The 21,394-nt window shown below is 46.4% G+C and overlaps 1 protein-coding gene across 1 annotated transcript in view; it reads left to right on the plus strand.

Moving 5' to 3' along the window:
* Positions 1 to 19,803: 19,803 nt before the first annotated feature.
* PLEKHF2 (pleckstrin homology and FYVE domain containing 2) overlaps positions 19,804 to 21,394 on the plus strand; it is a 38,090-nt gene continuing 36,499 nt past the window's right edge. Inside the window, exon 1 of the mRNA XM_068237689.1 lies at positions 19,804 to 20,033. The gene's annotated coding sequence lies outside the window, so the exon portion shown is untranslated. The remainder of the gene's footprint in view (positions 20,034 to 21,394) is intronic.

Consider the following 21,394-nt stretch of genomic DNA (forward strand, 5'->3'; position numbering starts at 1 on the left):
ATATCTGCCCTCACCAGAGTGTCACCAACTGTAGGAGCCCGTCTATATGACATAAGTGGATAATCCTGAAATTCCCTAACTTGTGGAAAGCCTTGTTTTAATAAAGGCCAATGTTTTCTAACAATTTTCTCAATCTGTTTAGAATTGGTTGCAAAGGTAGTAACAAAAGGAATCCGATCGATCTGTCTGGAGCGTGGTCTTTTAATTGAGGAGGATTGACCAAAGGGATTACACAGATCTAAAGGATAATCTCTTTGGATAAATCTATTGGCCATTTCTTTCAGACGTGTATCTCTCAATGTAGCATTAGACACTATTCTATTTACACGTTCAAATTGATTTTTTGGAATATTATTAGCAATATGAGAGGGATGGAAGCTTCTATAATGAAGCAATGCATTTCTATCAGTGGATTTCCTAAATAGATCGGTGGTCAATTTTCCTCCAACTTTCGTGACCACCGTATCCAAGTAGGATACAGAACAAGTACTACAAGTATATGTAAGGGAAATATATGGACAGCATGCATGTAGATCTTTAATAAAGCATTCAAGGGTCAAACGTGGCCCCGCCCAAATTAAAAAAACATCGTCAATGTATCTCCACCACCCCTTGGAGTGGCGGAGAAACAATTGATTTGTATACACAAATGAGTCTTCGTAAAGACCCATGTATAAATTAGCATAAGTAGGGGCCACGTTTGACCCCATAGCTGTACCTCTACATTGTTCATAAAACGTATCCTCAAATAAGAAATAATTCCTCCTCAAGATCACCTCCAACAGATCGATAAGAAAACGTCTCTGATCATCAAAAACATCTGAACAGGTTTGTAAATAATGAGAGACCGCCTCCACACCTCCATCATGAGGGATGGAGGTGTAGAGTGACTCCACATCAATTGTAACCAATAAATCGTCATCATCTAAATTTTAAAATTTATCAATCACCTCCAGGAACACTTGAGTGTCCCTAAGGTAAGACGGTAAAGCTACTACCATAGGTCTAAGAATGCAATCTAAATATTTAGCAATCGGAGAGAATAATGAATTTACACCCGCAACGATTGGCCGACCAGGTGGGTCGACCAATCGTTTGTGTATTTTTGGAAGGACATACATAACAGGAGTATCAGGATTGTCCTGAACCAGAAAAGTAGCTAGATCCCTATCTATGATGTTTCTGTCCAAAGCATTCTTTAACAAACGATCAATCAACCTTCTCAGATCCCAAATTGGGTCTCGATCTAAAATTCTATAGACACTTCTATCCCCCAACTGGCGCAAAATCTCTGCACGGTAATTGATGGTGTCCATTACGACAGCTGAGCCTCCCTTATCAGCGGGCTTAATTGTTAGGGCCTTATTGGCCTTAAGACATTTCAGAGCTTCCTGTTCTTGCTTATTAAGATTTTTCATTGCTTGAGAACCAGATCCTTGTAGCTCCTGAATGTCCCGTTGCACATTCCCTAAGAATGTATCAATCACTTGGTTGGACGGGGGGCAAAAAGAGCTCTTATTTCGTAATGGAGTGTCCTTAAGTCTCAAGGGCCCCATAGTGGTTAAAGGAACCTGAGTTGGTTTCGGAAGATTGCTAAAAAAACATTTCAACTTCAAAGTCCTTGCAAAAGACCAAAGATCATATTCCAATTGGAGTGAGTCCCCATCATTGGTAACACTAAATGAGAGACCTCGATTGAGTACCCTGATCTGGATATCATCCAAAACATATGAAGAAATATTGATGACTAAGGATTCTTGCGTTCTCTGAGTATCATTTGAGAGCCCGAGGGTTCGGCGCGTTTCTTTGTGCTTTTTGGCAAGCTGATATTTTCTCCCACCTCTCCTGATTCGTCTGGAGGGATATTGGCCGAACTGTCCGAGGGCAAAAAATCGGATTCTGATTGCTCTTCCTCTGTAGTTGTTATAGGATCATGAATGGGTCGAGGCTGTACAGGCCGTGGACCCTTAGGTGGAGCTCCTCTGGGACGGGGTCTGGGTTTGCCCGGCCCACGAGGCAAGTTAGAGGAAGGTTGTTTTTGCCATATGTATACATAACCACTCTCATAATCAAGTGAGTCCCGTTGGAACTTCTGACGTTTAACACCTTCAAGTTCTTTACGATATTTCTCCAAGTTTCTGGATAAAAGTTCCTCATAAGCTGAGATATCATCTGTAGACAACAAGGTTCCCAAGGTATCTTTCAATGAGGCAATCCTACTGTCCAGTTTAGGTAATTCAACTTGAATTCTTTCAATGGTCAGTATCATAGAATCAAAAGAAGCTTTGTTCCAGATTTTCTCCCATTTAAGGCGGAACTCCCCATCACGAGGAAACATAATTGGCGCCACATGCGAGCGAATCCCTCTAGGTATTTTCCGTTTCTTATAATATTCACCCAGGGTAGCGGCATGTAATTCGAAAGAAATTCGATGTTTAGAAATCCTTTCAATATCTCGTTTGATAGTTTTCACATTGGGAATAGAGAGAAAGTCCGTCTCCGAATCAATGGCAGCGATTATCCTGGAGATCTCAACATCCGAGTACATGAAGGTATCCACAGAGACAGATGTCGTTTCCATAGTTTCCATGGTGGTGCAATTGCCCAGAGACAGGTGCAATAGTGGTAGACGAGTAGTTTCAGGCAGCACCCAACCATCTAGATGCGACGTGCTATTGGTCGTTGTCCCTCTGTCTCCAGGAACAGCAAGCAGGAACTCCAAGAGAAGAGACCCAGCACCGTCTTCAAGTGTATTATAAGCTCTTTTATTTGTTTAAGGCATCAAAAGACAAAAAGGGCAAGTCTGTGCGACGTTTCGAGAGGAGACTCCTCTCTTTCTCAAGCTAACAAGCCCTCTGAATGCATAAAATACAATCAGCCTTAAATAGTCCTTGCTCCACTAGGGAGCCAATCAAAATGGTCTGGACGCCCTGTCATCAACCAATTAGGTTAAGTTCCTGCTTGTAGGCCATCCCATCTGGTGGAGGACCTGATGGGGAACTACATCTATTTATACACTCCAATCATTTTAAAATGGCCACGGGAGGGCCGACCAATGAGGGTAGAGCATGTTCTGAATAGAAAAAACGTCATTCAACCGTCATGCGGAAATCCGCATTGAAAATCCGCATGTGGTTATGTTCAATGCGTATGCGTAAAAACGTACGCGTAAAAACCATATTCCAATACAATTACCACGTGGAAATCCATATTGGAGATCCGCATATGGTAAAGTCAATGCGTATGCGTACAAACGTACGCGTACAAACCCGGAAGCGAAAATCGTCTAGACCATAGACGTTTCAATCCAATCGCCTATACCGGTTACGCATTGAACTTATCTTATCAGAAAAAGGTGTACATGCTCCTAACCCTGATGGGAAAGAGTATCAACATTTTACAGGAAAAATCAGAAAAAATGAAAAGGAAAAAGTCCTTGCATGTCGCCATGGTGTTAGCCAGTTGAGGGTCCAGGTGATTGACTCTGTCCCCCCGCCACGCAGGGGGGGTGATAGGGTCAAATTATTATTGAGGCGGGAGTTGTTTTGGATTAGGAAGCTGGATGCCCTTGGTCCAGGGGGTCTTAACCGGGAGTGCGAGTTGGGTCCATGTGTTTATAGATAGATGTTTTGCTGATTGTTCTTTGGTCTGGACGCCTGGAGTCTTCTTTTTGGGTTGGTTCTGTTTCTCTTTTTCTTTCCCAATCCTTCCGGACCGGCGGCCACAATTGGTGGCCGACGGTCGGGGGGGAGAAGAGTGTATAGAGAAAAGAGTTATTATTTTTTTGGGAAAATTATTGATTACTAAAAATTCAAGTTATTGATTATTTTTGATTTGTTGGCTTTCCTGGACTGGCCGCCGCTGGTATGTGGCCGCCAGTCCGGGTGGGCCTTCAAAGTATTTTTTCGTTTTTTTTTGCCTGTCTCTTTCCCGACTGGCCGCCAGGGATGGCCGCCAGTCGGGACAGAATTGGTAACTTTTGTTCTCGCCAGCCCAGACTGGCCGCTGCCATCGTGGCGGACGCCAGTCTGGGAGGGTGAGATGATCAGTGTTTTTTGTTGCGATGTTCGGCGTCTGGCCGCCGCTGTGGGTGGCCGCCAGACGCCTAGCATGAGTCTTGTCACTTTTTCCTTTTCATTTTTTCTGATTTTTCCTGTAAAATGTTGATACTCTTTCCCATCAGGGTTAGGAGCATGTACACCTTTTTCTGGTAAGATAAGTTCAATGCGTAACCGGTATAGGCGATTGGATTGAAACGTCTATGGTCTAGACGATTTTCGCTTCCGGGTTTGTACGCGTACGTTTGTACGCATACGCATTGACTTTACCATATGCGGATCTCCAATATGGATTTCCGCGTGGTAATTGTATTGGAATATGGTTTTTACGCGTACGTTTTTACGCATACGCATTGAACATAACCACATGCGGATTTTCAATGCGGATTTCCGCATGACGGTTGAATGACGTTTTTTCTATTCAGAACATGCTCTACCCTCATTGGTCGGCCCTCCCGTGGCCATTTTAAAATGATTGGAGTGTATAAATAGATGTAGTTCCCCATCAGGTCCTCCACTAGATGGGATGGCCTACAAGCAGGAACTTAACCTAATTGGTTGATGACAGGGCGTCCAGACCATTTTGATTGGCTCCCTAGTGGAGCAAGGACTATTTAAGGCTGATTGTATTTTATGCATTCAGAGGGCTTCTTAGCTTGAGAAAGAGAGGAGTCTCCTCTCGAAACGTCGCACAGACTTGCCCTTTTTGTCTTTTGATGCCTTAAACAAATAAAAGAGCTTATAATACACTTGAAGACGGTGCTGGGTCTCTTCTCTTGGAGTTCCTGCTTGCTGTTCCTGGAGACAGAGGGACAACGACCAATAGCACGTCGCATCTAGATGGTTGGGTGCTGCCTGAAACTACTTGTCTACCACTTGTGCCAGATATATGATCTAATGCCTAGGAAACCAATGGAAATGAAACAACCGAGAGACAAACAAAGACAGAAACTGAAACAGAAACTAAGCCAAAAGTCAACACAGGAGCTTAGATAACAATCAATCTAGGGGGTAGCAAACTCAGGGTCAGGAACAAGCTAGAGGTCAAACATAGTGGATCAGGCAGCCAGGCGGATAAGTCAAGGGTCAGGCAAAGGCATAGTCACAACAGACAAAGATCAGTACAGGTGGAAATCCAAAATGTGGTCAGCAGGTCATTTAACGACATAAAACAAGAGCAATACACTCCTTAGCAGCTTTCACGCAGCAACCAATGTTATCATGGGCAAGGTGTATAAGATAGGGGAAGAGCTTTATAGGGCTGGGATGGATCAATCAGGTGGGACAAGCAACAGAGTATCTGATTGGCCACTCACTGAATCTAAGCTAGCGCTGCCACTGTTATAATAAGACAGGCGCGTGGCTGCGTGTGCTTGTGTACATTCATTAGGAATGCCACGCGGGCCCTAAAAGAAGCTGGCTGTTTGGGACAGTCCCAGAAAGGGCCAGACGAATCACAGGAGTACCAGCTGGGTGTGTGCTTGCGCGTACTCTCCCAAGGAGGCACCCCAGGACACGCTATCTGTGATTTATCAGGATGACTAGCATGAAACTCTTTAACTGAATCATCAACATGTGCCTGGCAAGCAGGAACCCAATATCTCTTTTCTGGCCGATATCGCTTCCAATCTAGGAGGAACTGAAGAGAGGTTTGTAGCTAGCGAGAATTCATAACCTTTTCATTCTCATACTCTTCTGGCATAAGAAGTGCGAGTCAAAACCCTGGAACAAGCATATGGCTAATCTAGTAAAACCTGAGTCAGAGCAGTGTACCTGATCTGCTGCATGCTTGTTCAGGGTCTATGGCTACAAGTATTAGAGGCACAGGATCAGGAGGACTGCCAGGCAACTGGTATTGTTTAAAACAAAATAAATATGGCAGCCTCCATATCCCTATTACCTCGGGTTCTAATTAAAGGACACATTTGAGTACCTTCAAAATAAAACAAATCCACTTACCTGGGGCTTCCTCCAGGCCCTGCCAGCCATCCTGTGCCCTCGCCACAGCTCCGCTCTCCGCCAGTGTCCCGGGATCCCCTCCGGCGCAAGATGCCCACTGCCCCTGCGCAAGCGGAGTTGCACTGACACCATCTGGACTCTACTGCGCAGGCGCATGAGAGCCGCATGATGAAGCGCAAGCAGATGCCGACCTGGCGAGGTCCACTGGAGGGGACCAGGAGCCACTGGAGATGTGGTGAGGGCACAGGACGGCTGTCGGGGGCTGAAGGAAGCCCGAGGTAAGTAGATTTTTTATTTTTATTGACCTTGGACCTTCCCTTTAAAGAGGAACTGTAGTGAAAATAACATAATTAATAAAATTGCTTATTTTTTACAATATTCATTAATAGATTATTTAGGCAGTGTTCCTCATTGTAAAATATTTCCTCTCCCTGATTTACATTCTGAAATGTATCAATGGTGGTGACATCTTCCATTCGTTCTTTCGGTGATCACTGAGGAATGTTCATTTACTGAAAGTACTATGCACAGAGAGAGATAGTGCTAGCTTGGCAGTTGGAAAAACCTGTTATTTCCCACAATGCAACAAGGTTCACAGACAGCAAACTGTCAGGACCATGGTTCTGACATCACACTGTGGGAGGTATTTCACCACAATATCAGCCATACAGACCACCTGATGATCTATTTGAGAAAGGGTTAAGATTTCTCGTGGGAAAGGGGGTATTGGCTCCTGATTGGGATGAAGTTGAATCCTTGGTTAAAGCTACTCTTTAACCTCCCCGGCGTTCTATTGAGATCGCCAGGGAGGCTGCGGGAGGGTTTTTTTTTAATTAAAAAAAAACTATTTCATGCAGCCAACTGAAAGTTGGCTGCATGAAAGCCCACTAGAGGGCGCTCCGGAGGCGTTCTTCCGATCGCCTCCGGCGCCCAGAATAAACAAGGAAGGCCGCAATGAGCAGCCTTCCTTGTTTGGCTTTCCTCGTCGCCATGGCGACGAGCGGAGTGACGTCATGGACGTCAGCTGCCTCCGATCCAGCCCTTAGCGCTGGCCGGAACTGATTGGTCCGGCTGCGCAGGGCTCGGGCGGCTGGGGGGACCCTCTTTCGCCGCTGCTCGCGGCGGATCGCCGCAGAGCGGCGGCGATCAGGCAGCACACGCGGCTGGCAAAGTGCCGGCTGCGTGTGCTGCACTTTATTTGATCAAAATCGGCCCAGCAGGGCCTGAGCGGCACCCTCCGGCGGTGATGGACGAGCTGAGCTCGTCCATACCGCTCAGGAGGTTAAAGGGAACCATAGATGAAATAAATAAAGACGTTATACATACCTGGAGCTTCCTGAGGCCCTAAGGATGCCTTTCTCCCTTCTGTTGTAACAGAAGTGTTTGTCTTCATTACATTATCAGTACTTGTGCTGCTGCAATATTTTTCAGTGTCTTCAAAAATCCTTAACTGGGTTTTAAAGTTAGCTAAAGTTATTTACTCTTTGCCTTGTGTTATATGGATGGCAAAGGGTTTAAACATTTCAGGTAGGCCTTTTGGTACCATAGAAACTAGTAGCCCATGGTTGAGGGTCTCTCCTGCATTTCTAAGTGCCGTAATAGCCGTTTCTGAGCGTATGATATAATTTGTAACACTTTCAGCTTTCTGAAGAGATATCCATTCTGTTTATAATGTTGTGATACATGGCTTACCTCTGCCAGCATATTAATCTCTTAGAATGTTCAATGATTTCCATCCATCATCAGCTGTTATCTCATTATAAGAGACAGACTTTTGTCATCCAGAAATTGAATTAGCTCAGCATAAGGGTGGCCACTAACTGTCCAATTTCTAGCGAAAAATCGTTCGAGCGATCAGAAATTCTGATCGGACGAAAAATCGTTCACTACACCATCAACTAACCAATCTTTGCTTCCTATCTATTACGACCACTAAGAAAATCCAAATTTTCATTCGACGAAAATTCATTCGGGCGACATTTTTTTCACTCGTCCATAATCGATTGTGTCCACCAATGGAGATTATTTACAACCAATCCGATCAGAATTTCTGATCGCTCGAACGATTTTTCGCTAGAAATTTGACCGTTAGTGGCCAGCTTAAGCCTCCTCCTTATTTCTGTCTTCAACTGGATCGCTGTTATCTGAAGATTCATATGGTCTCTTTAAAGAGAATCTGTACTGTGAAAATCTTACCTAAATAAAAGTACCAGCCTGTTTGTAGTCTTCTCCTAGCCCCCTCTGTGACATTTTCGCTGCTCCTGCTGCTTTCTTGGTGATAAAATCACAGTTTTATTCATTGTTTTTGTAAGCAATGAAGATGGCCGCCAAACAGGCAATACATCATCAGAGCAGGTGCTTGTTTGCAGAAGCTCAAATGTGACTTCACTGCTGTAATATTTCTCCCACTTTTTGCCTTGGCTGCTTGTCTAGGCTTTGAACTTATCTTTCTGCACTCTCAGCTTGTCACAGACAGGTTGGCTGTGAGCAGAGACACTGGCTGTGACTCATACACACAGCAAACACACAGAGCCTGCAGGGGGTGTGGGGGAGGTGTGCACAACTTCTCCCTATCACAGGACATTCCTCTCTGGGCTGACAAGGCTCGACAACGAAAAGAAGATTAGATATAATACAGAGACAGTGCAACTAGAAAAGGCTGCAGTAAGCCATACCACATTAGAACAGGTATAGGAACTTATAGGATAGAAGAAATAAGGCTGAAAATGTTGTTACAGAGCCTCTTTTATAGTGGCCATACATAGTACAATAAAAAGGTTCGATTATCCCGTTTATTCGATCTAAATGATCGAATCGAATGAAAGTTGAAAAGGTTTTTTTTTTTCGATCAAGAAATTCAAACGATTATCCCATTTTTTCAAGAAAAATTACATCGGACATGCTGGAAAAATCTTTATATTCGATCTAATGGAATAATCAAACTAAATTATCTAATCAAAAACAAAAATGAAAAATTGTACCATGTATGGCCACCCTAAGATTCATCAAGTGCAGATAGCTAGGAATTTTGTCTCCCACTGCTCATAATTCTTCTCATCTCTGTTGAAAAGCAGTCTGTTCAATCGGTTTGTTCCCTCTCTCCTGGTCCAATAACCTGTTGCCATTTTTATTTAAATGATGGGATAGCCGGATTGATGCTGCCTTCTAATCATATCTTGTAAGTTACAGCAGATCTCTGAGAGAGGGTAAATTGCACACAAGCACCATGCTTTGATCTCTCTCATGAACCTCTCATACACTTCTTTTCTCTGCTGAGTAAACTTTATTTAACACTTCCTAGTTAACAGACAACATTGTCACATGACTCTAGATCAGTTAATAAGCTGTATAAGAGCATATGAATCCTCACATATCTTAATGCATACAATTCTATGGGCCACTTTTGCATTAAAGGGAACCTAAACTGAGAAGGATATGGATTTTTCCTTTTAAAATAATACCAGTTGCCTGACTCTCCTGCTGATCCCGTCTCTCTAATAATTTTAGCCACAGCCCCTGAACAAGCATGCAGATCAGGTGCTCTGACTGAAGTCAGACTGGATTAGCTGCATGCTTGTTTCAAGTGTGTGATTCAGTCACCACTGCAGTCATAGAGATCAGCAGGACTGCCAGGCACCTGGTATTGTTTAAAAGGAAACATCCAAATCCCTCTCAGTTTAGGTTCCTTTTAAGTGATCCTGTTATTCTAACGCTCTACATGCAGGCTTTGAACTAACGCAAATGGTATAACACAGAGTGTCCGCTGCAGTTCACACACATTGGGCCTGATTCACAAAGCGGTGATAACTCAGTTATCACGCCTAAAAGACTTTAGGCGTGATAACCTTTGCACTAGCAAAGTTATCACCGCTTTGTGCTCTAACTCGCGCGAAGCTCCCGCGCGTACGCAAAGTCCCATAGGGCTTAATGGGCACTTCGCGTGAAGCACGGTGCGCTGCGCGCAAAACTTTGCGCGCGGGAGTTCGCGCGAATTCCTTCAGATCACGCCTAAACTAAGTTTAGGCGTGATAAAGGGCTTTTCACAGGCGTGCAAAATGTTTGCACCGCTTTGTGAATCAGGCCCCTTGGCTTCAATTCACAAATGACTGTTTGTTAAAATAAAATAAACCAGGTCAATAAAATATCGCATTCAGTATTTTAGACTTTTTTTTCCCAAATTCACAAACATCACACGAGCGGTAGAAGTTCGGTAATTTACAGAAAAATGTTGCTTCAATTCACTAAGCCCTGATTGGTAACATAGAAGTCTCACCAGTGGAGGAGGTCTCTACAGCAAGGTGTGCAGACTGGTCTACATAAGCCGTTCCTGTGACAGCTTATTAGAGACCAAAATGCGTTCTACATACCTTTAGAAGTTCATGCATGCCACTAGGATGAGCTCTTCTGTGTATCACTATACAGATCTGCACATCTAAAGGGATACAGAAAAGCCTCTTTAAATGTCTATTTCTCCTGCTCTGTGGTTCTCATGTCCTGCCCGCCAGTGCATCGGATCAAATGGAGTTAGAAGCAGGAGGGGGTGCTTTTCCTATTGGCTGTCTGTTTTAGTCAGTCAATGCTATCACACGCTGATTGCTAGTTTCCGACAGATTAGAACTGGTCTTAAAGGGAACCTAAACTGAGAAGGATATGGATATGTCCTTTTAAAATAATACCAGTTGCCTGACTCTCCTGCTGTTTCGGTGTCTCTAATACTTTCAGCCACAGCCCCTCAACAAGCATGCAGATCAGGTGCTCTGTCTGAAGTCAGACTGGATTAGTTGCATGCTTGTTTCAAGTGTGTGATTCAGCCACTACTACAGCCAAAAAGATCAGCAGGACTGCTAGGCAACTGAATTTGTTTAAAAGGAAACATCCATATCCTTTTCATTTTAGGGTTCCCTTTAAAGAGACACTGAAGTGAAAAAAAAACTATGATATTATGATTTGTATGTGTAGTACAGCTAAGAAATAAAACATTAAGATCAGATACATCAGTCTAATTGTTTCCAGTACAGGAAGAGTTAAGAAACTCCAGTTGTTATCTCTATGCAAAAAAGCCATTAAGCTCTCCGACTTTCAAAGTCGTGGAGAGGGCTGTTATCTGACTTTTATTATCTCAACTGTTCCTGAACTATTTACTTTTCCTCTGCCAGAGGAGAGGTCATTAGTTCACAGACTGCTCTGGAAGAATCATTTTGAATGCTGAGGGTTGTGTAATCTGCACATATTATAGAATGATGCAATGTTAGAAAAAACACTATATACCTGAAAATAAAAATATGAGAATATTTTCTTTGCTGCTAATCTTCTAGTAATTATTCATAGTACACAACCAATTCACTATATCATATTTTTTTTTCCGCTTCAGTGTCTCTTTAAATACTGAACATCTCATTTGGCTTTACCGCATGCTCTTATCTTTGTGAATTGACATTTACTGACATGTTAAGTTATTTACCGCACAAGTCGATAATTTACCTTAGTGATCGTCAATCTCAGTTTTCCATATGGTATCAGCCTTGATGAATTGGCATTAGAGAAGATATTTAGTAAAATAAGCTGTTTACTGCATTACTGCAAGTGGTAATGCTTTGTAAATTGAAGTGTGATTCCAGCCTATTACAGTACAATCTGACTATAGTAAACTCTGTTATAGCAAACCTCTGGAAATAGTAAACTCAGTCTTCAGGTCCCAGCAACTGCATCTGTATAAATATACAGTGTATGACCAATTCTGACATAATAAACTTCTGATATTGTAAACTACTTTTCCAGGTCCCATGGAGTTTACTATAAAGAAATTCTACTGAATTTCTACTGAATAAAGTTTTGCTTTTTTGGTTTAATATACATCTTTCAGAAGGAAATCAGGCATGGTAATACTGCTCTATCGCATATTTCACACATTCCCAAGATATTTCGCAGTCTGGGGCGTGAGAACATTGTTGGTCTCTGACAATATCCAAACATTTGTGACCTAACTGCTGACATCTGTTCATGCTAACAGTTGCTACAGCCATATGTTTATTGGTCCTGCCAATTCTCCACCTTCTGCGAGACACAAATAGCCCCGTTTAAACGAAACCTGTCCTTAAAGAGAGTCTGAAGCGAGAATAAATCTCGCTTCAGACCTCATAAATAGCAGGGGCACGTGTGCCCCTGCTAAAACGCCGCTATAGCGCGGCTTAACGGGGGTCCCTTCACCCCTAAATCCCCCTCGGTGCAGCGGGGGAGCGCTTCCTGGTTGGGGCAGGGCTAACCGCCGCAGCCCTGCCCCACGCGCGTCTGTCAGCGCGTATCTCCGCCTCTCCCCCGCCCCTCTCAGTCTTCCTTCACTGAGAGGGGCGGGGGAGAGGCGGCGATGCGCCGCTGACAGACGCGACTGGAGGCAGGGCTGCAGCCGTTAGCCCTGCCTCCAGGAAGCAATAAATCTGCGACCTTTCTACGACACTCTTTTGCGGGGGGTGGGTTGGGGGTGAAGGGACCCCCGTTTAGCCGCGGGATAGCGGCGTTTTAGCAGGGGCACACGTGCCCCTGCTATTTATGAGCTCTGAAGCGAGATTTATTCTCGCTTCAGAGTCTCTTTAAAGGGGAACTGAAGTAAGAGGTATACAGAGGCTGCCATATTTATTTCCTTTTAATCAATACCAGTTGCCTGGCAGCCCTGCTGATCCTCTGCCTCTAATACTATTAGCCAAACATTTATATTGCGCTTTTCTCCTGACTCACAGCGCCAGAGCTGCAGCCACTAGGGCGCGCTCTATAGGCAGTAGCAGTGTTAGGGAGACTTGCCCAAGGTCTCCTACTGAATAGGTGCTGGCTTACTGAACAGGCAGAGCCAAGATTCGAACCCAGGTCTCCTGTGGCAGAGGCAGAGCCCTTAACCATTACACTATCCAGCATGCAGCAGATCAGGTGTTTCAGACTTTAAAGTCAGATCTGACAAGACTAGCTGCATGCTTGTTTCTGGTGTTATTCAGACACTACTGCAGAAAAATAGACCAGCAGGGCTGCCAGGCAACTGGTATTGATTAAAAGGAAATAAATATGGCAGCCTCCGTATACCTCTTACTTCAGTTCCCCTTTAACTAAAATGTTCTAAGCTACAAAGGTGGATATAGCTCAGCCTGGACACTATCTGCACGGAGTTCACGTGTTCTCCTATACTGTATTTTTCTTCCGGCCACTTCAGGTTTCTCCCATATCCTAAAGCAAGGTAATTGTTTCAACCCAAAATTAAACTATGATAGAAACATTAGACTGTGGTAGGAATTAAAATGTGAGCTCTTCTGAGGGACAGATAGTGCAGTGTTCTCCCCAGAATTTTTTTTCAGCCGGGTGGCATGAAAAAGTAGCCGGGTGGGGAAGTAAGGGCCCTTTTCCACTAGGAAGTGTCATCGCAATCGGGCTGCGATCACGCAACCTATAATTTCCACTATCCGTGATTGCACCGTGTAGCTACTGGGAACAGAGCATGTTCGCCCACCAATTCCGATTCGGATAAAGTGACACATGCTAGTGGGAAATGAGCACTGCGATTAACATGTTATTGTGGTGCTCATTGGTCAGAAAAACTGCTGCGATCCACTTTCTAAAGCAAATCGCAGCTAGTGGAAAAGGGCCCTAAGGTCATGCTGGGTGTAAAGGGAAAGTTACACCTAAGTGGGGTGTGTGGGTAAGTAGGTCAGGTTGGGGACTGGTCCGGTGGTTAGGTTGGGGGCTAGTGGGATGGGCGAGTAGGTGGTAAGGCTAGTGGGGTGCGTGGGTAGGTGCTCACGCTAGTGGGTGGGTGAGTAGGTGAGTCAGGCTGGTGGCTAGAGGGGTGGGTGGGTAGATAGGCAGGTGGCTAGTGGGGTGCGTGGGTGCGTGGGTGGCCAGGCCGGTGGCTAGTGGGGTAGATAGTCATGTTAGTGGGGTGGTGCCGCAGTACAGATTAGCCAGTATGGGTGCCACACTACAGGTTAGCCAGTCAAGTACAGGTTAGCTAGTGTATAGGTGCCACAGTACAGGTTAGCCAGGACTATCCCAATCCTCTGCCTTCACCATATCCCCGCACTATCCCAATCTTCTGCCTTCACCCTATCCCCAAACTATCCCAATCCTCTGCCTTCACCCTTTCCCCACACTATCCCTAGACTCTGCCTTCACTGTTCCCTACACTACCGCTATCCTTTGCTGTCACCGATCCGTGCATTATCCCAATCCTCTGCCTTCACAGATTCCCAGCAGTATCCCAATCCTCTGCCTTCACTGATCCCTGCACTATCCATATCCTCTGCTGTCACTGCTCATTGCACTATCCCTAGCCTCTACCTTCACTCTATATCCCTGCACTATTTCAATCCTCTGTTGTCACTGATACCTTCACTACCCCAATCTTCTGCCTTTACCGATCCCCGTACCATTCCATCTCCCCAATCTCCCATCATCACAGAAAAGGACCACTGCTCTGTGCATGTAGTATGTCCTTATATATTCAGCATGGGTACAGGCAGCCACTTTCCCTCACCCGCAGCGCTCCGGACGGCCAGGCAGATTAGTAGCACCAGGATCAGGAGGAGCGGGAAACATCCCCCTTGTTACGCGCTCCATGTCTATCGGGCATGTGGAAGGCGGAGTCTCCATCCCGACTTGTACTCCGCGCAAACTTTTTAGAAAGCTTGATTGGCCGCAATGAGCCTGAGAGGTGGGACCCGCCCCCATCCACCGGCACAGCTATTTCTTCTCCGACCGCGGCGCCGAATGAAATTAGAATTTACAGAGGATGAGGCTGAGAGCGGAGCAGGCAGTAGCGGCGATCTGACCTCCCGCCTCCCCGCCGATAGCACCACCTACAACCCGCCCAGTCAGCGAGGGGCTGGATAGAAGCTCCATTGCTCGCAATGCCAAGCCTCCGAGGCCCCACCTACAGCCCGCCCAGTCAGCGAGGGGTTGGATAGAAGCTCCATTGCTCGCAATGCCGAGCCGCCGAGGCCCATCCCCGCCGATAGCACCACCTACAACCCGCCCAGCCAGTGAATGACAGAGGAGTGCTGTTCAGCGACGGTTTTCGCTATCGAGCGCTGATTGACAGCAATGGAGCACTCCTTCCTGCATTTAATTAAACAGCACCGAGGGTTTGGCAGCTGGGCGGGGTTTCAAATCACCCGGGCAGCCCGCCCACCTAATTAGGCCTGGGGAGAACACTGTAGTGACTCTGGAAGATATGTGGAAGATGACAGAGCTAAGTAAGTCCAGCCATGTTAATGATTGTTGAAACTGTAAAGAAAATGAGAGAAAAGCCACCCACAGCCAGAGCCGTTTTGGGGTACAGGCAAGCCAGGCAGGTATCCTGGTTGATATACTGAACAAAATACACCCTTCCTTTTTAATTCAAATTATAATGTGAGCCATAGCAAGCCAAGCAGCACTTATGCTGTGCATGTGTGCATTGTCTGGGATGCCAATCTGCTCTATAAACATGCTGCTGCCTGCCACGACCCCAGGTCCACACTCTGTTCCTTATTTTATTGCCCACTTGTGTTACCAAAGGGAGGGGCACATCTATAACTGCTACAGCCTGCAGGTGTGGCTGACATTTGGTTGGACGACGTCCTGTGACTAGATATGCTGTATTTTATTGGGGTCCCTGTCAGAAGGGCCCGTATGTGAGTAATTTTACTTTTTATGTTTTAACCTTTGCTGCAATAAATGATCTGATGATAGATACGCTTAGATGTATCTTTTTATCAATCTTAACTAAACTGCTGGACATGCTACCTAAAAACTGTGCACATCCTTAAACGAGAGGGAGGCCGGCAGGGAAGTCACCAGCCACTGGTCCTGTGATGTTCTACCTACACCAGGCATGGGCAAACTTGGCCCTACAGCTGTTAAGGAACTACAAGTCCCACAATGCATTGCAGGAGTCTTACAGCCACAGTCATGACTCTGAGGGCTCGTTTTCACTGTTGCGGTGCGGAATCGCCTGGATTCCACCGCAGAAGAAATCGCATGCGGCTGCGTTTCCGCATGCGGATTTAGCCGCGATTTCGCATGGCAAGGAGCCAGGCGAATTTAACCATGTCACTGCCTGAATAAAGCACCATAGCAAACCATGCGAAATCGCACGCGAAATCGCGGGGAAATCCGCATGACAAAGCTGCATGCGATTTCCCTAATAAATGCATTAGCGGCGATTCGCCCGCATTCCTCCCGCACGCGAAAACTGACGGCTCTGCCGTGCAGATTTCTGCCGTACCGAAAAACGCTCCCGCCGCCGCACAAGTGGAAACAGCCCCATCCACTTACATTGACTATGCGAATCCGCATGCAGTACCCGCATGCGGATTCGCTATAGTGGAAACGAGCCCATAAAGGCAAATGAATTGTGGGACTTGTAGTTCCTTAACAGCTGGAGGGCCAAGTTTGCCCATGCCTGACCTAGACCCTATAAATGAGGACTCCTGCATGCTGCTGTACTCTCCTTTCTCTTCCTTGCCTCATCCACTGCTGCATGCATGGTACGCCCTATTTTCAGAAGCGTTCATTGCAGTACTACTGTGCAGGCATAGAATGCTCCTGGCCACGAGTATCAAGAGGGAATGCTCACAGCCGGACTGCACTGACTGGCAGATATACCGGGCTACCTAACGAAAGATACAGGTGGCCTGGGAGGACAACGAGGAACTGATCAGCCTGAATGGTAGTTGGAGGAAGTCTGAGGTATGTATCATTTTTTTTCATTGTCTCGGGTACACTTTAAGCCAATCACCCTGAACAAACATGCAGCAGATCAGATGTCTATGACAAATCGAACAAGAGTAGCTGCATGCTTGTTTCAGGTGTGATTTAGACCCTACTGACCAGAAAGATCAGCAGGACTGCCAGGAAACTGGTATTGTTTAAAGAGAGCTCAAAAAATGCAAAAAAAAAGTAGGTTCCCTGATCCACGGGGCCGAGCAGATCAGGTAGCCGCAAAAACCGCTGCTCCCGTGGGCCGCAATGTCCCACTTTCGTGACCTGGCGGGCGTTTTAAACAGGGAATTCCTCTCCCCTGTGTTTACCTCCGAGTTAGAGACAAATCTTGTCTCTAAACTTGGGGGGCTATAGCGCAGCGAGGGGGGGCAGAGAGCGGCAGTTAGGGGACACAGAGCCATGTCATTAGGCAGAGGACATGGATCTGTGCCCCATCTGACCGCCCCTCACCCCCCCCCCCCCCCCCAAAAAAAAAAATCCTCCTCGGGTCCTCTTTAAAAGGAAATAAATATGGCAGCTTATATACAGTGGAGGAAATAATTATTTGACCCCTCACTGATTTTGTAAGTTTGTCCAATGACAAAGAAATGAAAAGTCTCAGAACAGTATCATTTCAATGGTAGGTTTATTTTAACAGTGGCAGATAGCACATCAAAAGGAAAATCGAAAAAATAACCCTAAATAAAAGATAGCAACTGATTTGCATTTCATTGAGTGAAATAAGTTTTTGAACCCTTTAACAATAAAAGACTTAATACTTAGTGGAAAAACCCTGGTTTGCAAGCACAGAGGTCAAACGTTTCTTGTAATTGATGACCAAGTTTGCACACATTTTAGGAGGAATGTTGGTCCACTCCTCTTTGCAGATCATCTCTAAATCCCTAAGGTTTCGAGGCTGTCTCTGTGCAACTCTGAGCTTGAGCTCCCTCCATAGGTTTTCTATTGGATTAAGGTCCGGAGACTGACTAGGCCACTCCATGACCTTAATGTGCTTCTTCTTGAGCCACTCCTTTGTTGCCTTTGCTGTATGTTTTGGGTCATTGTCGTGCTGGAACATCCATCCACGACCCATTTTCAGTTTCCTGGCAGAGGGAAGGAGGTTGTCGTTCAGGATTTTTACGATACATGGCTCCGTCCATTTTCCCGTTAATGCGATTAAGTTGTCCTGTGCCCTTAGCAGAAAAACACCCCCAAAGCAAAATGTTTCCACCCTCATGCTTGACGGTGGGGACGGTGTTTTGGGGGTCATAGGCAGCATTTTTCTTCCTCCAAACACAGCGAGTTGAGTTAATGCCAAAAAGCTCTATTTTGGTCTCATCAGACCACAGCACCTTCTCCCACTCACAGAATCATTCAGGTGTTCATTGGCAAACTTCAGACGGGCCTGCACATGTGCCTTCTTGAGCAGGGGGACCTTGCGAGCCCTGCAGGATTTTAATCCATTGCGGTGTAATGTGTTTCCAATGGTTTTCTTGGTGACTGTGGTCCCTGCTAATTTGAGATCATTCACTAACTCCTCCCATGTAGTTCTAGGATGCTTTTTCACCTTTCTCAGAACCATTGACACCCCACGAGGTGAGATCTTGCGTGGAGCCCCAGAGCGAGGTCGATTGATGGTCATTTTGTGCTCCTTCCATTTTCACACCAACAGTTGTCACCTTCTCTCCCAGCTTCTTGCTAATGGTTTTGTAGCCCATTCCAGCCTTGTGCAAGTCTACAATTTTGTCTCTGACATCCTTGGACAGCTCTTTGGTCTTTCCCATGTTGGAGAGTTTGGAGTCTGCTTGATTGATTGATTCTGTGGACAGGTGTCTTTTATACAGGTGACTAGTTAAGACAGGTGTCCTTAATGAGGGTGACTAATTGAGTAGAAGTGTCTAACCACTCTGTGGGAGCCAGAACTCTTAATGGTTGGTAGGGGTTCAAAAACTTATTTCACTCAATGAAATGCAAATCAGTTGCTATCTTTTATTTAAGGTTATTTTTTCGATTTTCCTTTTGATGTGCTATCTGCCACTGTTAAAATAAACCTACCATTGAAATGATACTGTTCTGAGACTTTTCATTTCTTTGTCATTAGACAAACTTACACAATCAGTGAGGGGTCAAATAATTATTTCCTCCACTGTAGGTCTCACATTATTTTTAAAGTGTACCTAAATCAAAGTAAAAAAAAAAAGTTTCACTTACCTGGGGCTTCTACCAGCCCCCTCCAGACATCCTGTTCCCGCACCGTCCTTGAACGATCCTCCAGTCCTCCACCACGGCTTAGTTTTGGTTTCCACTCTGGCCAGTCAATGGCCACTGCACCTACGCGGCCTTTCCTGTGCACATTCTTGCGTCCTACACAGTACAAGATTTCTCAGTACTGCGCCGGAAAAGATTTCTAAGTACTGTGCCGGACGCTCCTGGCGATGCCTCGTCAGACCCGCACTGGCAGTGGCCATCGACTATCAAGTTGGCGGAAAGCGAAACTAAGCCACGGCGGGAGACCGGAGGATTGTTTGAGGACAGCGCAGGTGCAGGACTGGTCTAGTAAAAGCCCCAGGTAAGTTAAACTTTTTTTTTGTATACTTTGATTTATCTTTCCTAAATCAAAGACACGCCACCCATACACGCAGTAGTCTAGAAATATGCAATACTAACATAAACAGATCAGCACAGCACATCAAACCTAATAAGGAATAGGAAGGGCGGGATTGAGCTCAGAGGGCCTGTCCCTTCGGAATAAGAACAGTTGGAAGCTATGATTATTCAAAACAAACGTCAATCCAAATCTGTGCAGGGAAGTTCCTATGCTTGTGTACAGCAATGCAGGAATCAAGGAAGTTCCATTTTCAAACCCTCATAACCCCATCCGGTGTAGAAGACACATTCCTCAGAACTTCTCCTCACTCTACTCTCCCGCCTCCCCGCCCGGTGAATCTTCAGCACAGCAGCACTACCAGCGCACAGCTCGGAGCCGCGCATGCGCAGTACCGCATCCTGGCTGGGCAGAGCTGCCTGTGGAATGACAGCCTATTTCCTGGCATGTGCGCGGGGTGCCCCGGGGAGGGCGGGGCCTGGTGGCATGTGACGAGGGGAGTGGCCGCTCCCCGGAGTCCCTCGCCTGCTCTGTTTATTATCTCTCGGCTGCATAGGCGGCGGGACTGGGCGCTGGAGATCGGCGGGGAGAGCCGTGGCGGCCGCTGCGCTGCGAGCTGACGAGTCCGGGATATTATTGTTGATGGTGGCAGCTGCGGACGGGGCGACACCCGGGGCGGTTCTGCACTTCTGGTAAGTTCTAGTGATGGGGGGGAGAGCCGCCCTGCGTACGCCTCACTCTGCGCCGGAGTCCCGGGCGCCGAACCCAGCGGAGACTAAACTTTGTGCCCCCATTGGCATGCCCGCCGCCATGTTGTGCTCAACTTCTGAGTGTCGCCAAGTGCTTCTGTATAGTACAGAATAGAACGTGGGGGGAGTTCCAGAATACATATAGAATGTAGGGGTGATCTAGTGGGGCAGTCAATATGATATGAATAGTATGCATGAGGTAGGTTTCTAGTCCTGGTTATATAACATGCAGCAATAGCTAAGTTCTAGTTTGTGGAGGGGTTGCTTTTGCTTGTGGCGCCCATATTATATAGTATTATTCCAGAACTAGTTGACCTAAGCCCGTTTAGAAATGGGCTCTATGGCTGTTCACACCGCTGCATGTCAGTGCGCATGTGTGCACCTATCCACTGCGCTCACACGGCCGCCCTGGCCCCGTCCTGCTCCTGTCCCACCGGCTACACATGTGCATTAGCCAAAAAACCCGGACACAAGGACAGGAGGAGGATGCAGGGACAGTTAGGATTTATTATATAGGATGTGATGGCTTTGTTAGATACTTACCTATTGCCTATAAAGTGGGGAGCCCCTGGATCTTGCTTGACCCCACTGCTGCTGGGTGGGACCCTCTTTTAGTTTGCGATCATGTTTCTCTTCGTGCATGGCCATCCTGTGCGAGGGTGTCTGCATGATAGCATGGTGCTAGTCATGGGTGAATGGCTTTGGCTTACTGTACAGGTGCGGCTCTAATCGCGCAGGTGTAGTACATGGCCACAAAACCATATCTGACAAGCTCTTGTCGGATCTGTTCAGTGGGCCTGCGCAGTACGCCGTTGGTTTTATTGACAGTGGCGCTCCATGCAGGTGCAGTAAAGGCCACCCTCGAGGTTGTCCTCTGCACCATGCGGGGACCCCGGCCGGTGGCTGCGAATGGAGCTGTCAGTGTGGGACAGACAGCTGCGAGGGGCTGGTGAAAGCCCCAGGTAAGTAAATCAGATTTGCTATAATTATGCCTGATGATTCCTTTATCCCCCTTGGCGGTATGAAAAATACCGCCAGGGGGCAGCGCAGCAGTTTTTTTTTTTTTTTTTAAATCATGTAGCGAGCCCAGGGCTCGCTACATGATAGCTGCTGCTCAGCGGCATCCCCCCACCCGCTTCGATCAGGAAATCCCGTTCTTTGAACGGGATTTCCTGGAGGGCTTCCCCCGTCGCCATGGCGACGGGGCGGGATGACGTCAGCGACGTCGGGTAGTCATTGGGACTCCGGATCCAACCCTCGGCGCTGCCTGGCACTGATTGGCCAGGCAGCGCACGGGGTCTGGG

The sequence above is a fragment of the Hyperolius riggenbachi genome, chromosome 5, assembly GCF_040937935.1.
Source record: "Hyperolius riggenbachi isolate aHypRig1 chromosome 5, aHypRig1.pri, whole genome shotgun sequence".
NCBI classification, from domain to species: domain Eukaryota; kingdom Metazoa; phylum Chordata; class Amphibia; order Anura; family Hyperoliidae; genus Hyperolius; species Hyperolius riggenbachi.